Genomic DNA, 15,930 nt, shown 5'->3' on the forward strand with positions numbered 1-15,930 from the left:
TATTTGTTTTGTTTTTGTTGCCTGTATCATTTTGATCAAATTCATATGCATACTTTTTGACATAGTATTTCTATTGCTAGGAACTTCCTATATCAATATACTCAAATTAATTCTGTTTCATGACTTTATATTTGACTCCTAAAAACAATGAAATAGTCATATCTTATAATGACATACATGTATTTTAAGGGGGGAAATGTATATATTAATGAGTGAACATAATATAATTAACCTTTTTTATATATTTATTATTTTATTGTGTATTAATCCTTGCCTATTTGCTGGCATGAGTTTTTTTTTTCTTCCTTGAAGCCAGAAAATGAAAAACAATTGTTACCTTTAGAAAGAATAATATTTGTTACTTTATATCATTTGGTGATATTTGGATTTTAATTTATTAAGAATCTAACATATTTGTTATGATTTTTATCTATTGGTTGGTTTTTTCAATTTAGCTGATATTCACTAAGAAATAAAGTTTCTACCAATGGGTTATTTGTGTTTCCCCATTTATATATTTTGCATTAAACAAAAAATGAAAGTGGCTGGGGTTGTGGCTTGGTGGTAGAGCACTTGCCTGGCATGTTTGAGGCTCTGGGTTCCATCCTCAGCACCACATAAATAAATAAATAAATAAACAAATAAACAAATAAATAAATAATTGCACTGTGTTCATCTATAGCTAAAAAAAATACTTAAAAAATATAAGTGAACAAATGCCACATAAAAAGCATTCAGCTGGAGAGATGAAAATGTTTCTATGGAATGGGTGTACCACTTCCTCTTTTTGAACTAATTTATAAGAATTACATGAAATCATCTCCTATCTAGATCTAGATCACCTCCTATCTAGACTAGCATGCCTCACTGCATTTCCTCAGATAACAAAAATTTCAGGGCAGTTTAGAAAACCATATAAAATACAACAATAAAATTAAGTCTTGAGGTAGACTTTTCAAACTGGTATTTCACAGAGCACTGTTCTGCAAAATGTTTTGTATAGTAAAATGTGTATGAGAAAAGCTGCCTTCAAAAAATTATTTATCTCACAAGCACACTGTAGATGATGTACTATATTAATATAATTTAAGAGTGTCAAAGAAAGGCATATGCAGCCTTTCATTACTCAGCTATACTTCTCAGAACTGAGTTCTAGGTTATATACATTTTATGAAATGCTGTCATAGGAAAATTGGACAAGAGAAAACTAAGAGTTTGAAAGCTGTCTACAGAAGAGTACACCCAATGATTTCCTGTAGTTGGTACTGTGAGGCACAAATTTGACTCTACATCCTAATGCCTATCAAAAGAGCTTTGAATGCAAATCCTAAGTGGAAAAAAAATATTACTTTAGTAGCACCCTTTTTCCAATACTGAGACTAGTAAGAGCTTATAAAATAGAATACTAGGAGATTTTATTGTTAAGAGATCAATATAGCAACACACCCTCTGCTCCTACTCTGTGGTTCATGAATGAGCTGGAGGAAATCCGACAACAGCAGAGATTTCCACAACCTTCATTTGTGATCTCCAGGGTCAACTGAACAGTAAGCATCTTTTAGTCCAAATGTGCTCCCTTAACCCACCTCAAACCTGTAGGGATTACTCTCTTCTCTCATCAAGTGAACTTGACTCAGAGAAAATTGAAGTTCTCAGCTGTATCTTCTCTTAATTCTCCTCCCCTGCTTGTAACCTCCTCTATAGATAGAAACACCTCACATCTTAGCAAAAGTTGAACAAGGAAGTATTCTGTTTGTATTGAAGTTAAATCTTGGCATTATGCTTTTATACATGGTTCCTTTCTATAGTTTCTACCTCTTTAATGATATTCTGAAGCCTAAATTTTCCTAGGTTAGTTCTTTGTTCTGGTTTCCTTAGGCTGTTTGAGCATATGTAAGACAATTGACTTAAAATCTTTGTCTAGCTAGTCTAACGCCTAGGCTTCCTCAGGGACAGTTTCTATTCTTTATTTTGATGGAACGTATTTTCTTGCTCATGTGGCTCATTATCTTTTGTTAAGGCAGGACACTGTGAGTACTATAATGTGGGTATTCTGAGAGTCAGAGTTTTCCGCTCTTCCCAGGGTTTACTGCTGCATGTTGTGGGCTATTTTCTAGTGCATTTTCTAAACAACTTTTGCAAAGTTATATGCTTATTGTGCGAGAACATTAAAGTCTGTGCCCCATTTGCTTGATGGTTAACAAGTATTTTCAGGGAGATTTCCTTAAACTCCTAGAACCAAACAAAAAGAGAAAGAAAGGAAGGAAGGAAGGAAGGAAGGAAGGAAGGAAGGAAGGAAGGAAGACCTTCTCCTAGGGTTGGCAAATTGTCTCTGTGTTGGAGAGCTACTTTACAATTAGCCAACCATTAAGGACTCTGCCTTAACTTTCACTTCTTGTTTGTGTAAAAGGTAAACCGGTAAACCAGAGATTAAGTCTTGGGGTCTTCTCAGTCATTTGGTGACCATGAGTCAAGTTCTGCACATGCACATAACATTCTTATTTTCCTGGTATACACAGAAATTTTAAAATGTTTTCATTTGTTCATTTTAAACTTTTTTAATTTGTTCTAATTATTTATACATGACAATAGAATGCATTTCAATACATTGTACCAGATGGAGCATAATTTCTCATTCCTCTGGCTGTACCTGGTGCAAAGTCATTCCAGTGGTGTAATCACATATGTATATATGGTAATAATGTCTGTCTCATTCTATCGTCCTTCCCATCCCCACAGCACCCCCCATCACTCCCTTCTGCACAATCCAAAAGTTACTTCATTCTTCCCTATCCCTCACTATAGATCAGGATCACCTTATCAGAGAAAACATTCGGCCTTTGTTTTTTTGGAATTGGCTTATTCCATTTAGCATAATATTCCCATCTGCCTGCCACTCACACAGCCTTCCCATGATATTCGTCCTTCCCACCCCCACAGCATCCAGCACTCCCCACCATCACTCCCTTCTGCACAGTCCAAAGTTACTTAATTCTTCCCTATCCCCTCATTATAGATCAGGATCACCTTATCAGAGAAAACATTCAGCCTTTGTTTTTTTGGAATTGGCTTATTCCACTTAGCATGATATTCTCTAGTGTGTGGACTCTCTCTTGTCCAGCGAGGAGGTACATGGAACAGGATAGAGGAGAGTGTGGCTGCAGAGTTGCTAATCAAGACCTCCAGAGACCAAGCAGGAAGCAAGTCTGATTTTATTGTGCAGTTACCATGTATGTATACTCAGGCAGTAGCTAATCAGATTACAGGCAGCCACCAATGCAATTTCTACTAAATGTCCTTGCAGCAACCAATCGAGGAGTGGGCCATGGAGCAAGTACAGGACTTGCAACACATGGTCTCATGCCCAGAGCTGTGCCTACCAGGTAATAGGCCTGTGGCTCACTCGCCTACCATGAGGGGAGTGGCCTGCCACTCACACAGCCTTAAAGTATGTCATGTATGCAGTACTCCATGCACTTGTCCCACACTCTAGTTCCATCCACTTACCTGCAAATGCTATAATTCCATTTTCCTTTAAGGCTGAATAATATTCCATTATGTATTTGTACCACATTTTCTTTATCCATTAATTTGTTGAAGGTCATGTAGATCTGTTCCACAGTTTAGCTATTGTGAACTGAGCTGCTATAAACACTGATGTGGCTGCATCTTTGTAGTATGCTGATTTTAAATCCTTTGTGAATAACCCCAGGAGTGGGATAGCTGGGTCAAACGGTGGTTCCATTCCAAGTTTTCTGAGGAATCTCCATACTGCTTTCCATAGTGGTTGTACCATTTTGCAGTCTCACCAGCAATGTATAAGTGTTCCTTTTTTCACACATCCTCACCAACACTTATTATTATTGTTATTTGTATTCTTGATAATAGCCATTCTGACTGAAGTGAGATGAAATCCTAGAGTAGTTTTGATTTGCATTTCTCTAATTGCTAGATGATGAACATTTTTTCATGTTTGTTGATTGATTGTATTTCTTCTTCTGTGAAGTGTCTGTTCAGTTCCTTAGTCCATTTACTGATTGGGTTATTTGTTGTTTTTTTTTTTGGTGTTAAGTTTTTTGTGTTCTTAATATATCCTGGAAATTAGTGCTCTATCTGAGGTGTATGTGGTAAAGATTTTCTCCCATTCTATAGGCTCTCTCTTCGCGTTATTGTTTCCTTTCCTGAGAAGAAGCTTTTTAGTTTGACTCCATCTCATTTATTGATTCTTAATTTTATTCTTGTGCTTTAGGAGTCTTCTTAAGGAAGTTATATCCTAAGCTGACATGAAGATTTGGGCCTACTATTTCTTCTATTAGGCACAGGGTCTTTGTTCTAGTGCCTAAGTCTTTGATCCACTTTGAATTGAGTTTTATGCAGGGTGAAAGATAGAGGTTTAATTTCATTTTGCTACATATAGATTTACAGTTTTCCTAGCACCATTTGTAAAATAGGCTTTTTTTTCCTCCAATGTATGTTTTTGGTGCCTTTGTCTCATATGAGATAACCATATTTATGTGGGTTTGTCTCTGTGTCTTCTATTTTGTACCATTGGTCTACATATCTATTTTTGTGCACCATTATCAAGTAGGGTTCATCCCAGCAATGCAAGGTTGGTTCAACATACCAAAATCAATAATGTAATACATCACATCAATAGACTTAAAGACAAGAATCACATGATTATCTCAGTAGATACAGAGAAAGCATTTGACAAAATACAGCACCTCTTCATGTTCAAAACACTAGAAAAACTAGGAAGAGTAGAAACATACCTCAACATTGTAAAAACTATCTATGACAAGGCCAACATGATTCTAAATGAAGAAAAAATGAAAGCATTTCCTCTAAAAACTGGAACAAGATAGGGATGGCCTCTCTCACCACTTCTGTTCAACATAGTTCTTTTTTTTTTTTAGATAAAGACTGAATTTTATATTTTTATTTTTTTTTAATTTTTTATTGTTGGTTGTTCAAAACATTACATAGTTCTTGATATATCATATTTCACACTTTGATTCAAGTGGGTTATGAGCTCCTATTTTTACCCCATATACAGATTGCAGAATCACATCAGTTACACATCCATTGATTTACATATTGCCATACTAGTGTCTGTTGTGTTCTGCTGCCTTTCCTATCCTCTACTATCCCCCCTCCCCTCCCCTCCCCTCTTCTCTCTCTGCCCCCTCTACTGACATTCATTTGTCCCCCTTGTATTATTTTTCCCTTTCCCCTCACTTCCTCTTGTATGTACTTTTGTATAACTCTGAGGGTCTCCTTCCATTTCCATGCAATTTCCCTTCTCTCTCCCTTTCCCTCCCACCTCTCATCCCTGTTTAATGTTAATCTTCTTCTCATGCTCTTCGACCCTACTCTGTTCTTAGTTACTCTCCTTATATCAAAGAAGACATTTGGCATTTGTTTTTTAGGGATTGGCTAGCTTCACTTAGCATAATCTGCTCTAATGCCATCCATTTCCCTGTAAATTCTATGATTTTGTCATTTTTTAATGCAGAGTAATACTCCATTGTGTATAAATGCCACATTTTTTTTATCCATTCGTCTATTGAAGGGCATCTAGGTTGGTTCCACAGTCTTGCTATTGTGAACTGTGCTGCTATGAACATCGATGTAGCAGTGTCCCTGTAGCATGCTCTTTTTAGGTCTTTAGGGAATAGACCAAGAAGGGGAATAGCTGGGTCAAATGGTGGCTCCATTCCCAGCTTTCCAAGAAATCTCCATACTGCTTTCCAAATTGGCTGCACCAATCTGCAGTCCCACCAGCAATGTACAAGTGTACCCTTTTCCCCACATCCTCGCCAGCACTTGTTGTTGTTTGACTTCCTAATGGCTGCCAATCTTACTGGAGTGAGATGGTATCTTAGGGTGGTTTTGATTTGCATTTCTCTGACAGCTAGAGATGGTGAGCATTTTTTCATGTACTTGTTGATTGACTGTATGTCCTCCTCTGAGAAGTGTCTGTTCAGGTCCTTGGCCCATTTGTTGATTGGGTTGTTTGTTCTCTTATTGTCTAATTTTTTGAGTTCTTTGTATACTCTGGATATTAGGGCTCTATCTGAAGTGTGAGGAGTAAAGATTTGTTCCCAGGGTGTAGGCTCCCTATTTACCTCTCTTATTGTTTCTTTTGCTGAGAAAAAACTTTTTAGTTTGAGTAAGTCCCATTTGTTGATTCTAGTTATTAACTTTTGTGCTATGGGTGTCCTATTGAGGAATTTGGAGCCCGACCCCACAGTATGTAGATCGTAGCCAACTTTTTCTTCTATCAGACGGCGTGTCTCTGATTTGATATCAAGCTCCTTGATCCATTTTGAATTCACTTTTGTGCATGGCGAGAGAAAGGGATTCAGTTTCATTTTGTTGCATATGGATTTCCAGTTTTCCCAGCACCATTTGTTGAAGATGCTATCCTTCCTCCATTGCATGCTTTTAGCCCCTTTATCAAATATAAGATAGTTGTAGTTTTGTGGATTGGTTTCTGTGTCCTCTATTCTGTACCATTGGTCCACCTGCCTCTTTTGGTACCAGTACCATGCTGTTTTTGTTACTATTGCTCTGTAGTATAGTTTGAAGTCTGGTATGGCTATACCGCCTGATTCACACTTCCTGTTTAGCATTGTTTTTGCTATTCTGGGTCGTTTATTTTTCCATATGAATTTCATGATTGCTTTCTCTATTTCTACAAGAAATGCCATTGGGATTTTGTTCCATCCCCCCCTTCATTTCATTCTCCTCTGTCTAGTCCAGTGAACTAATATTATCCCCTTAATCCTTGTTGTGTGTTAGCATCCACATATCAGAGAAAACATTTGACTTTTTTTTTGAAACAACAACAAAAACAACAACAACAAAACCCTTTATCCCCTCATATATTTTCTTTCCTAATCCTGTCCTTTCTTGATTTTCCAGGCTATATATTTCTTATCTGTGGCTATTTTTTCCTACCAGTGGCTGTTATGACCAATTGTTTGGGCAGCTCCCTCACTGTGGCTTCCAGTAGGCTATGTCATTTATTAGCATGCAGCCAAGGCCATTAATTGGGCATGTTATGGTTACTGTGAGGTCAAGGTCAGAAACATTCAGTATAGGTACTCAAGGTCATAAACATTTGCTTCTGAGCATGCACTCACTTAAGTAAACTGTAGGCAAGTTACATAACCAACAAAGATCTCTGTTTGTCCTGCATATGGAAAGGACCTATAGAAAGGGTGCAGGGCACAAAATGGAACTGGGTGGAGGCCGAAACTGGGCTTAAGGGCTGACTAAAGACTGTTACCACGACAAAAAACTGTGTCTCCTATTCTAACGTATCTTGCATCTTCTTCCATCTGCCAGGATTCCGAATCTGTTTCCTGGGTGTGAGCTCCCACAGGACACCAATACTATCTTTTAGAAAATTTTAGCAAAATCCCATTCAGTAAACTCAGTCCCTGAAATGCTTGAGTCATGCTAAACTAAGGCTAGCTCTTTTTATGGCCTTTCAGGAAGCCACCAGGAAGACTGAAAATACAATTACTTGAGAATAAGGGCCTTTTTTGCAATCTCTGGTACTGACAACCTGCCCCAGGAGTGTGAGCTGCCATATCATGGTCACTGATGATCTGGAGGATGAGGGTTGACAAGCAAAGCCTCTCTTCCTGGATGCAGCCACTTCATTCTTCATTAAGCTCTCAAGTGGTTATTATAAGCTCTTGATCAGATTCCAGTGTTCTGTAAGAGCTGATTTTTGACTATTTATGTGAGCATTTTGGTCACTTTTATAAAGGGTTGAAGAACTAGATTTCCCTAGTCTACCCTTTTTGGTGATATCATCCACCTTTAGACATTTGTTCTGACACTTTAAATAAAGTAGTACTCCATCAGGTAATTTTTTTTTGTTGTTATCTATATACCAACACTTTAAAAGCCTGTTGATATTCCCTAGCATGAGTAAACTAAATAAACAGACGACTTAACTGCTTTTTTCAACATAGGTAATATCCTACTCCTTTTTCCTCTCTGCATCCAAGCCACTCAGAAAGATGAAACTTCTTTTAATGTCTGTCTTTCCTTTTCTGTGAAGACCTTTCTGAGCATTCAGGTGGAATTGGACTCTTGATTAACTTTACCTTGCTGCAGCCATTACATACTGTGGTCATACAGGTACAATAGCCTCTTTGCAATTATTTATTTATGCTGGACTTGCAACTATTTGTTTATGCAGCATTACTTAGAGGTAGGATTGTATCTTAATGTTTTCTGTATATCTAGATCTTAGTATAATACCTGGCATATGCCAAGGACTTAATACATGTACTGAATAAAATCTTTACAGCATACTGTAATAGTAAAATCCTTATTGTAGACTGAATTCAAAATACTCTTTCTTAAATGTCCCTTAGTGTAAGTCATTCATATGGTTACAAAAATAAATATATTTTAAATGTTTTTATAAGAAGGTGTGATGTAAGCTTGATGCATAGTTTTCCATTAATTTGATTTAATTTAATAATGCATTTCAAACATGCATAGGAATAAATGCACTGAGTGTTCTTCAGGAACTCTGTTAAAGCTTTCAATAAAAGGCAAAAAAAAAATAGAGATTTGAGGTTACATTACAAATATAAACCTGAAGTGCAGGAATTATATATTATGAGTTCAAGGAAGATTAGCACAATAACAATCACACATTGTGCAGAATTACAAAATTAGAGTCCGACCATCACATAAAACTGAATGGATGACCATCTCAGGTCAAAACAAGTAAGGTAAGGAAATCCCTCTGGATAAACAAAACCAAAAGATTATTCAGAAGACAATCTGGAGATCAATCTTATGCAAAGACAAATGATGATCACTTTTCCACAATTCTATGCCATTTAAACCAAAATGCTTTCACATGGAACATTTTCAAGGCAGGCATCACCAATCACCCACAAAACAATATAAAATAATGATCCAAATAAGCGTTAAGGTAGACAAAAATACAGCCATCAGGAACATGAATAGGGAACTCATTTGCTATAGCAAATATATTAATTTCTAGTTTAATTACTATAGCAAATGGTCTAATTTTATGTATACAAGTATTCCTGTCTTTGAAACAATTATATCATTTGTACAGCTTTTGAGCTGAGCACTGATTTAAAATCTCACATCCATCCTGTGAGGTAGGTGCTATTTTAAAATGAGAAAACTGAAACTTGAATAAATGCTTTGGCCATATATATAAAGGTGGGATTTAAATCAGAATTTAACTTAGGTGGTAAGAATTCAATTAAAAATACATGCTATGATGTATTACACTTTATCTCTAAGCAATAGTGATTGCACAATGATATCCATCTTTTAAGATTACTTCAATGATTACATTAATAAGGTAGATACAATATAGGCATTACTGGTGCCTCTGAAAACAAAAGCCCTTATAATTAACCAATGTTAAGAATGTAATGTCCAAGGAACACTTCAACATATATTGATTTCAAATTATAGAGATTAATAACTAAATGATTTTTTACCTGATTCTTAGATCAAGTATTGACAAACTTTTATTTTATAAAGAACAAGAGAGTAAATATTTATTTACTCTCTTTAAATATTTATTTAAATATTTATTTGATTTTGTAGACACATAATCTCTGTCTTGACTTCTCAGTTCTGCCACTGCATAAAACAATTTGAAAATAATATATCACTAAGTCAATAACATATAGAAGATTAACATCATTTGCCAGTAATAGCACAAATTGAGATGAGTAGCAGCAAAACTGCATTGGGTTAAAGAAATGGCTACAGATGGAAACTTAAATCCACAAGAAAAACTGAAAATAATAAAATACTGAAAAATTGAAATAACAACCAAAATTATTATGCAAACAAAAGCTATAAGTAACAATTGTACTACTTTCTTCTATTATTGTTTTCAGAAAAATGCAATTATATAAAGTAATGACTATAATAATGAACTAGTGGGTTAGCAACATTTTTAGAAGCAATATTATATCAAAAATACTATTCAAAGATAGGAGAGGGAATAGAGACATAAGAAAAATAAACATATAGTCAATTGGAATTAAGTTAGTATTAATCTAAAGTAGATTCTGATATGTTAAGATATATATTGTAAGACCTACACTAAAGTGTAAAAAAATTATTGAAAAAACAGAATACTACCAGTATAAAATATTAATTTGATACAGAAAAGCAGTAAAAAAATAATGAAAACACATGATACATAAAAAAAACAATAGGTAAAATGGCAGACACAAAGCTAACTATATAAAAATATTAAATTGAACAGATCAAACCATCAAAGCAAAAATTATGCATTGTCAGTCTGGTTGATATGATGTGATCAAACTATATAATGTCTACAGGACACAAACTTTAGATTCAAAGATACAAATAAATTTAAAGTAAAGGGGAAGGAAAAGTTTTCATCCAAACATAACCCACAAGAAAGCTGGAATGTCTACAATTATACTGGGCAAAACAGACTTTACACAAGAAGGTTAGTAGATATTAAGAGGAACACTTTATAAAGATAACTACCCAACAGGAGGAGGTAATGTTTATAAATACAATGACTCATCTAGTAACAGAGGACCAACATATGAGAAGCAAAAACTGAGTGAAATTGTAACCATATGCAATTGTTTTCTGAGGGCAAAATCAATGAACATAACTAGAAAATGAAAGAGTGGAGAAAGATTTATAACCCAAGGGAATAAGATGAGCACTGGCATTTTCTATAAAGCAATGCTCTCTTCAAAGGATTGAATCATGGAGGAGTTTTTTGGGTGCCTATGTATTTTCATATTGTAAGGCTCTTTAGGGCATGAGGACATTACTTATCATGTTTATTTTAGGATGTATATTTCAGAGCATGATCAGTGCAGGGTCACAGTTCAAGAAGAAAAGATGTTGGACACAGGTATGGGAATGCTCAGCTTAAACTCATAGCTTGAGTAGCAGAAAAACTACATTGATAACAGTTAAAATGGTGGTGAAACAAATGATTCTGGGCATGTTCAGTTCAGGGTCACAAAGATAGAGACATGAACACTTCTGGGTATGCTCAGTTCAGTGTTATAAAGATCCAAGTTTAGTTCCAGAGACTAAAAGAAAAAGTTAAGAGTGGTTTGGTGATCTTGAAGAGCATGGCTAGTTCTTCATAAGTTTCTCCAAGAAATTTTTTAGCTGAAACAAAGGAAAGGACATTTTGAAGGTGTATAAATGTAGGAACTTGCCTCTAAGGGTCACCATCTTGGCTTAGTGGCTAATAAAGTAAGGAGAGAAATAGACCATTGAACAATAATAGTGGGAGACTTTAATATTCTATTTTAAATGGAAAGAATGACAAGAAGAGTTCAATGAGAAAACAAGAAAAACAACAATCTAAACCATTAAAGCTAAAAGAAGTTTATAGAACACTGCTATATCCAACAACAGCAGAGTACATATTGTTCTCAAGTGCAGTTGGACTATTCTGTAGGATAGATGATGTGCTAAACCATAAAGCAAACCTCATGCATTTTAAAGGACATAAATAACATAAAGTATATTTTCTGACCACAATTAAACAAAATTAGAAGTCAAGAACAAAAATAAACCTGAGAAACCCAAAAGTATATAAAAATTCAGCAAGTCACTCATAGAAAACCAATGGTGTGGCTGCGTTACTATAGTGTGCTGATTTTAAGTTTTTTGGGTATAGAATGAGGACTGGGATAGCTGGGTCAAATAGTGGTTCTATTCCAAGTTTTCTAAGGAATCTCCATACTGCTTTCCATAGTGTTGCACCAATTTGCAGTCCCAACAGCAATGTATGAGTGTGCCTTTCCCTCTACATTCTCACCAACACTTACTATTGCTTGTAACTGCCATTCTCTGGCATGAGATGAAATCTTGTGTAGTTTTGATTTGCATTTCTCTAATTACCAGAAATGTTGAACATTTTTTCATACATTTGTTGATCAATTGTATATCTTCTTCTGAGGAGTGTCTGTTCAGCTCCTTAGCCCATTTATTGACTGGGATTTTTTTTTTTTTTTTGGTGTTAAGTTTTTTGAATTCTTTATATGTCTTGCAAATTAGTGCTATATCTGACGTGTGTGTGGCAAAAAATTTGCTCCCAAAATGTAGGCTTTCTCTTCACCTCATTGATTGTTTCTTTTTAGTTTGAATCCATCCCATTTATTGATTCAGCTCAATTTGCAATAGCTAAACTGTGGAAGCAACCTAGATGCCCTTCAATAGATGAATGGATAAACTGTGGTGTGAGTGTATGTGTGTGTTCGGGGTTTTTAGTGCCCCCCCACCCTGTTTCCTCCTGACCTGTGGGAGAGATGGGGAAAGCATGCCCCGACCAGGACGAGCCAAGAAAGGTAAAGGTAGACTGGCAGCCTGCACCCAGCCCTCCCTCGCTGAAGGAAAATCAGATGTGCCAGGGAGACCAGTCAAAGCAGGATCTCGTTTAATGAGAAAACACACACAGCTAGTATAATGTACAGGAGCCAATCAGGATAAAGGTCAGCAGGGTGGGGAGAGTTCACGTGTACACCCATCCTACAGGCAGTAATGGAAGACATGAGCTGTCCATGAGTGCGGAAAGTTTCTGAGACTATTCTAGAGGTCGTCAGATTTTTTGTCACCATCCATAGCACCACCTCCTGGCTGATCAACAGGTGCTATCTTAGCCACATGAGGACCCAGGACCAGGAAGCGGGTCGCAAGTTAGGTTTTCCTCTTTTCTGATGCAACATGCCCCACATGTTACATCATGCCCTACACACACACACACACACACACACACAATGGGATATTACTCAACATTAAAAGAGAATACAATTATGGCATTTGCAGGTAAATGGATGGAGTTGGAGAATATCATGCTAAGTAAAGTAAGGCAATCCCAGCAGCTGAAGAGGCCGAGACAGGCAGATCATGAGTTAAGGCCAGCTGCAGCACCTTAGTGAGGTCCTAAGTAACTTAGCAATACTCTGTCTCAAAATAAAATATAAAAAATAAACTATGGCTATGGCTCCATGGTTGAGCACCCCTGGGTTCAATCCCTGGTACAAAAAAAAAGAAAAGAAAAAGCTAGCAAAAGGAAGGAAATAATTAAATTAGAGCAGAAGTTATTGAACTAAAGGGTATAAAATACTAATTAATTTAGTTTCTTTGAAAAAATTCAACAAAATTTAAATATTTACCAGATTGATCAATAAAAGAAAGTCGATTAAAATCACAAAAAAAATATTGAAAAAAATAGGAATAGAGCTGGACACAGTGGTACATGCCTGAAACCCCAGTGGCTCTGGAGGCCGAGGCAAGAGGATCACGCTTTCAAAGACAGCCTCAGCAACAGCAAGGCACTAAGCAACTCAATGAAATCTTGTCTCTAAATAAAATACAAAATAGGGCTGGGAATGTGACTCAGTGGTCGAGTGCCCCTAAGTTCAATCCCCAGTACTGCTCCCTCAATAAAAAAAAAAGCAGAAATAGAAAGTAACTACCAACCTAGTAAAAAAAAAAGAAAAGAAAAAAAAGAATAAAGAAAAAGAAATAAGTAAAAAAAAGAAAGAAAGAAAGAAAAGAAAAAATCCATACTCCTTAATGGTGAATAACTGAATGTTTTCCTCTTATGTTTCAGAATCAGACAAGGATGTATTCTCTTACCTCTTCCATTCAACATTTTTCTGCTATGGACAATTAGTAAATAAAAAGACAAAAGGAATCCAGACTGTAAAGGAATAAGTAAAATTAATTCTATTAGCAGATGGCATTATTTTGTGTACAGAAAATCCTGAAAAACCCATTAAAAAATCATTGAAACTAATAAGTTCAGCAAGGAGGTTGTAGGATAAAAGCTTAATATACAAAATCATAACATTTATATAACATTTCCCATGAACCAGTTAAGAAAGAAGTTAAGAAACTAGTTATATTTGTAATAACATTAAAAAGAATAATGTACTTTAAACAAAGTCATATAAGACTTGTGCATTGAAAATGTCAAAACATTATTGCAAGATATTAATAAAGGTCTAAATAAATGTCAAAATACCCTGTTTTCATAGATTGGAAAATTTAATGTTAAGATAATAAAATTTCTCAAATCATCCCACCATGTCAGTGCAATCTGTAGCAGAATCCTCAGTGACTTGGTAATAATGCACAAGATGATTTTAAAGTTTGTATGAAATTGTGAGGAAATGAGAACTAAAAAAGTTTTCAAAAAGGAAGAATAGAACAGGAGAGTTCATACCTCCCAATTTCAAATTTACTACAAAAAAAAAAAAAGTAATCATGACAATATGATACCGGCATCAGGGTGATGTATAGGCCAATGAAATAGAGTCCAGAGGAAAAATATGTAAAATTAATTTTGTGTAAGGATGTCAATGAGTAAAGAATAATCTTTCAATAAATGATGTTGGAACAACTGGACAAGAAGAAGCAAATTAATCAAGTAGGACATTTACCTGTAACATACCATATTGCAAACATTAACTCCAAATGGGCCAAGCACCTAAACGTTAAGAGCTAAAACTATAAAACTTCTAGAAGAAAAGAATGTATAGACATAAACTTTTATGCCCTTATGTTTGGTAATTATTTTCTAGACATGATATTCAAAATTCAACAAATAGAAATAACTAAAAATAAAATAAACAAGTTTCAAAAAATAAAATACCTGGGAATAAATATAACCATGTAGGTGAAAGACCTCTGAAATGAAAATTATAAAACACAGAAGAAAGAAATTGAAGAAGATAAAACAACCTTCTATGTTTTGGGGTAGGCAGAATTAATGTGGTCAAAATGGCTATATTACCAAAAGCAATATACAGCTTCAATACAATCCCCATTAAAATACCAATGACATTCTTCACAAGACTAGATAAAAAATTCTAAAATTGATTTGGAAGAATAAAATACCCAGAAGACAGAAAGCAATCTTGAGCAAGAACAGCAATGCAGGAGATATCACAAAACCTTACCTTAATTATGCTGCAGAGCTATAGTAATAAAAACAGCATGATATTGGCCTCAAAATAGACATGAAAACCAATGGAATAAAACAGAAAATGCAAAACAAACTCAGAGACATAGAGTCATCTGATTCTTGACAAAATTGTCAAAAATATATGTTGGAGAAAAGATAGCATTTTTAACAAATGGTGCTGAGAAAACTAGAAATCTACATGTAGAAAAATTGCAATAGATCCCTATATTTCACCCTGAATAAAAAAAAAAAAAAAACAATGAAATCACAGTGGATCAAAGACTTACAAATTAGATCAGAAATTTTGAAACTACTACAAGAAAACTTAGGATCAACTCCCAAACACAACATCATAGGCACTAACTTCCTAACAAGATCCTAAAAGTGCCAGAAATAAAACCAAGAATGATTAAGCAGGATGGCATCCAATTTAAAAAAAAAAAAGTTTTTGCACGGAAAAAGAAACAATAAAAAGCAGGAAGTGAGAACCTACAGAATGGGAGAAAATATTAACCATCTACTCTCTTGACATGGGATTAAGGTCCAGAATGCATAAAGAACTCAAAAAACTTCTTAACACCCCCCCCAAAAAAATTAATAAGTGAGCAAAAAGAACTAAACAGACATTTGCCAAGGAAGAAATACAAATATATAAAACATGTTCATCATCCTTAGCTATGAAGGAAATACAAATCAAAACTACATTGAGATTTTACCTCACTCCAGTCAAAATGGCAATTATCAAAAATACAAATAATAATAAATGTTGACAAGGATGTGAGGAAAGGATATATTGTTGCTGGGACTGCCAATTAATATAACCACTCTGGAAAGCAGTATGGAGATTACTCAACAAACTAGGAGTGGAACCACTGTATGACCCATCTATCCCACTCCTTGGTATTTATCCAAAAGAACTA

General features: G+C 35.2%; 1 long non-coding RNA gene across 1 annotated transcript in view; it reads right to left on the minus strand.

Annotated features, from left to right (window-relative positions):
* LOC125611842 overlaps positions 1 to 15,930 on the minus strand; it is a 247,541-nt gene that overhangs the window by 200,436 nt on the left and 31,175 nt on the right. The gene's annotated exons all lie outside the window — the stretch shown is intronic.

Source organism: Marmota marmota, unplaced genomic scaffold (assembly GCF_001458135.2).
Source record: "Marmota marmota marmota unplaced genomic scaffold, marMar, whole genome shotgun sequence".
In the NCBI taxonomy this organism is placed as follows: domain Eukaryota; kingdom Metazoa; phylum Chordata; class Mammalia; order Rodentia; family Sciuridae; genus Marmota; species Marmota marmota.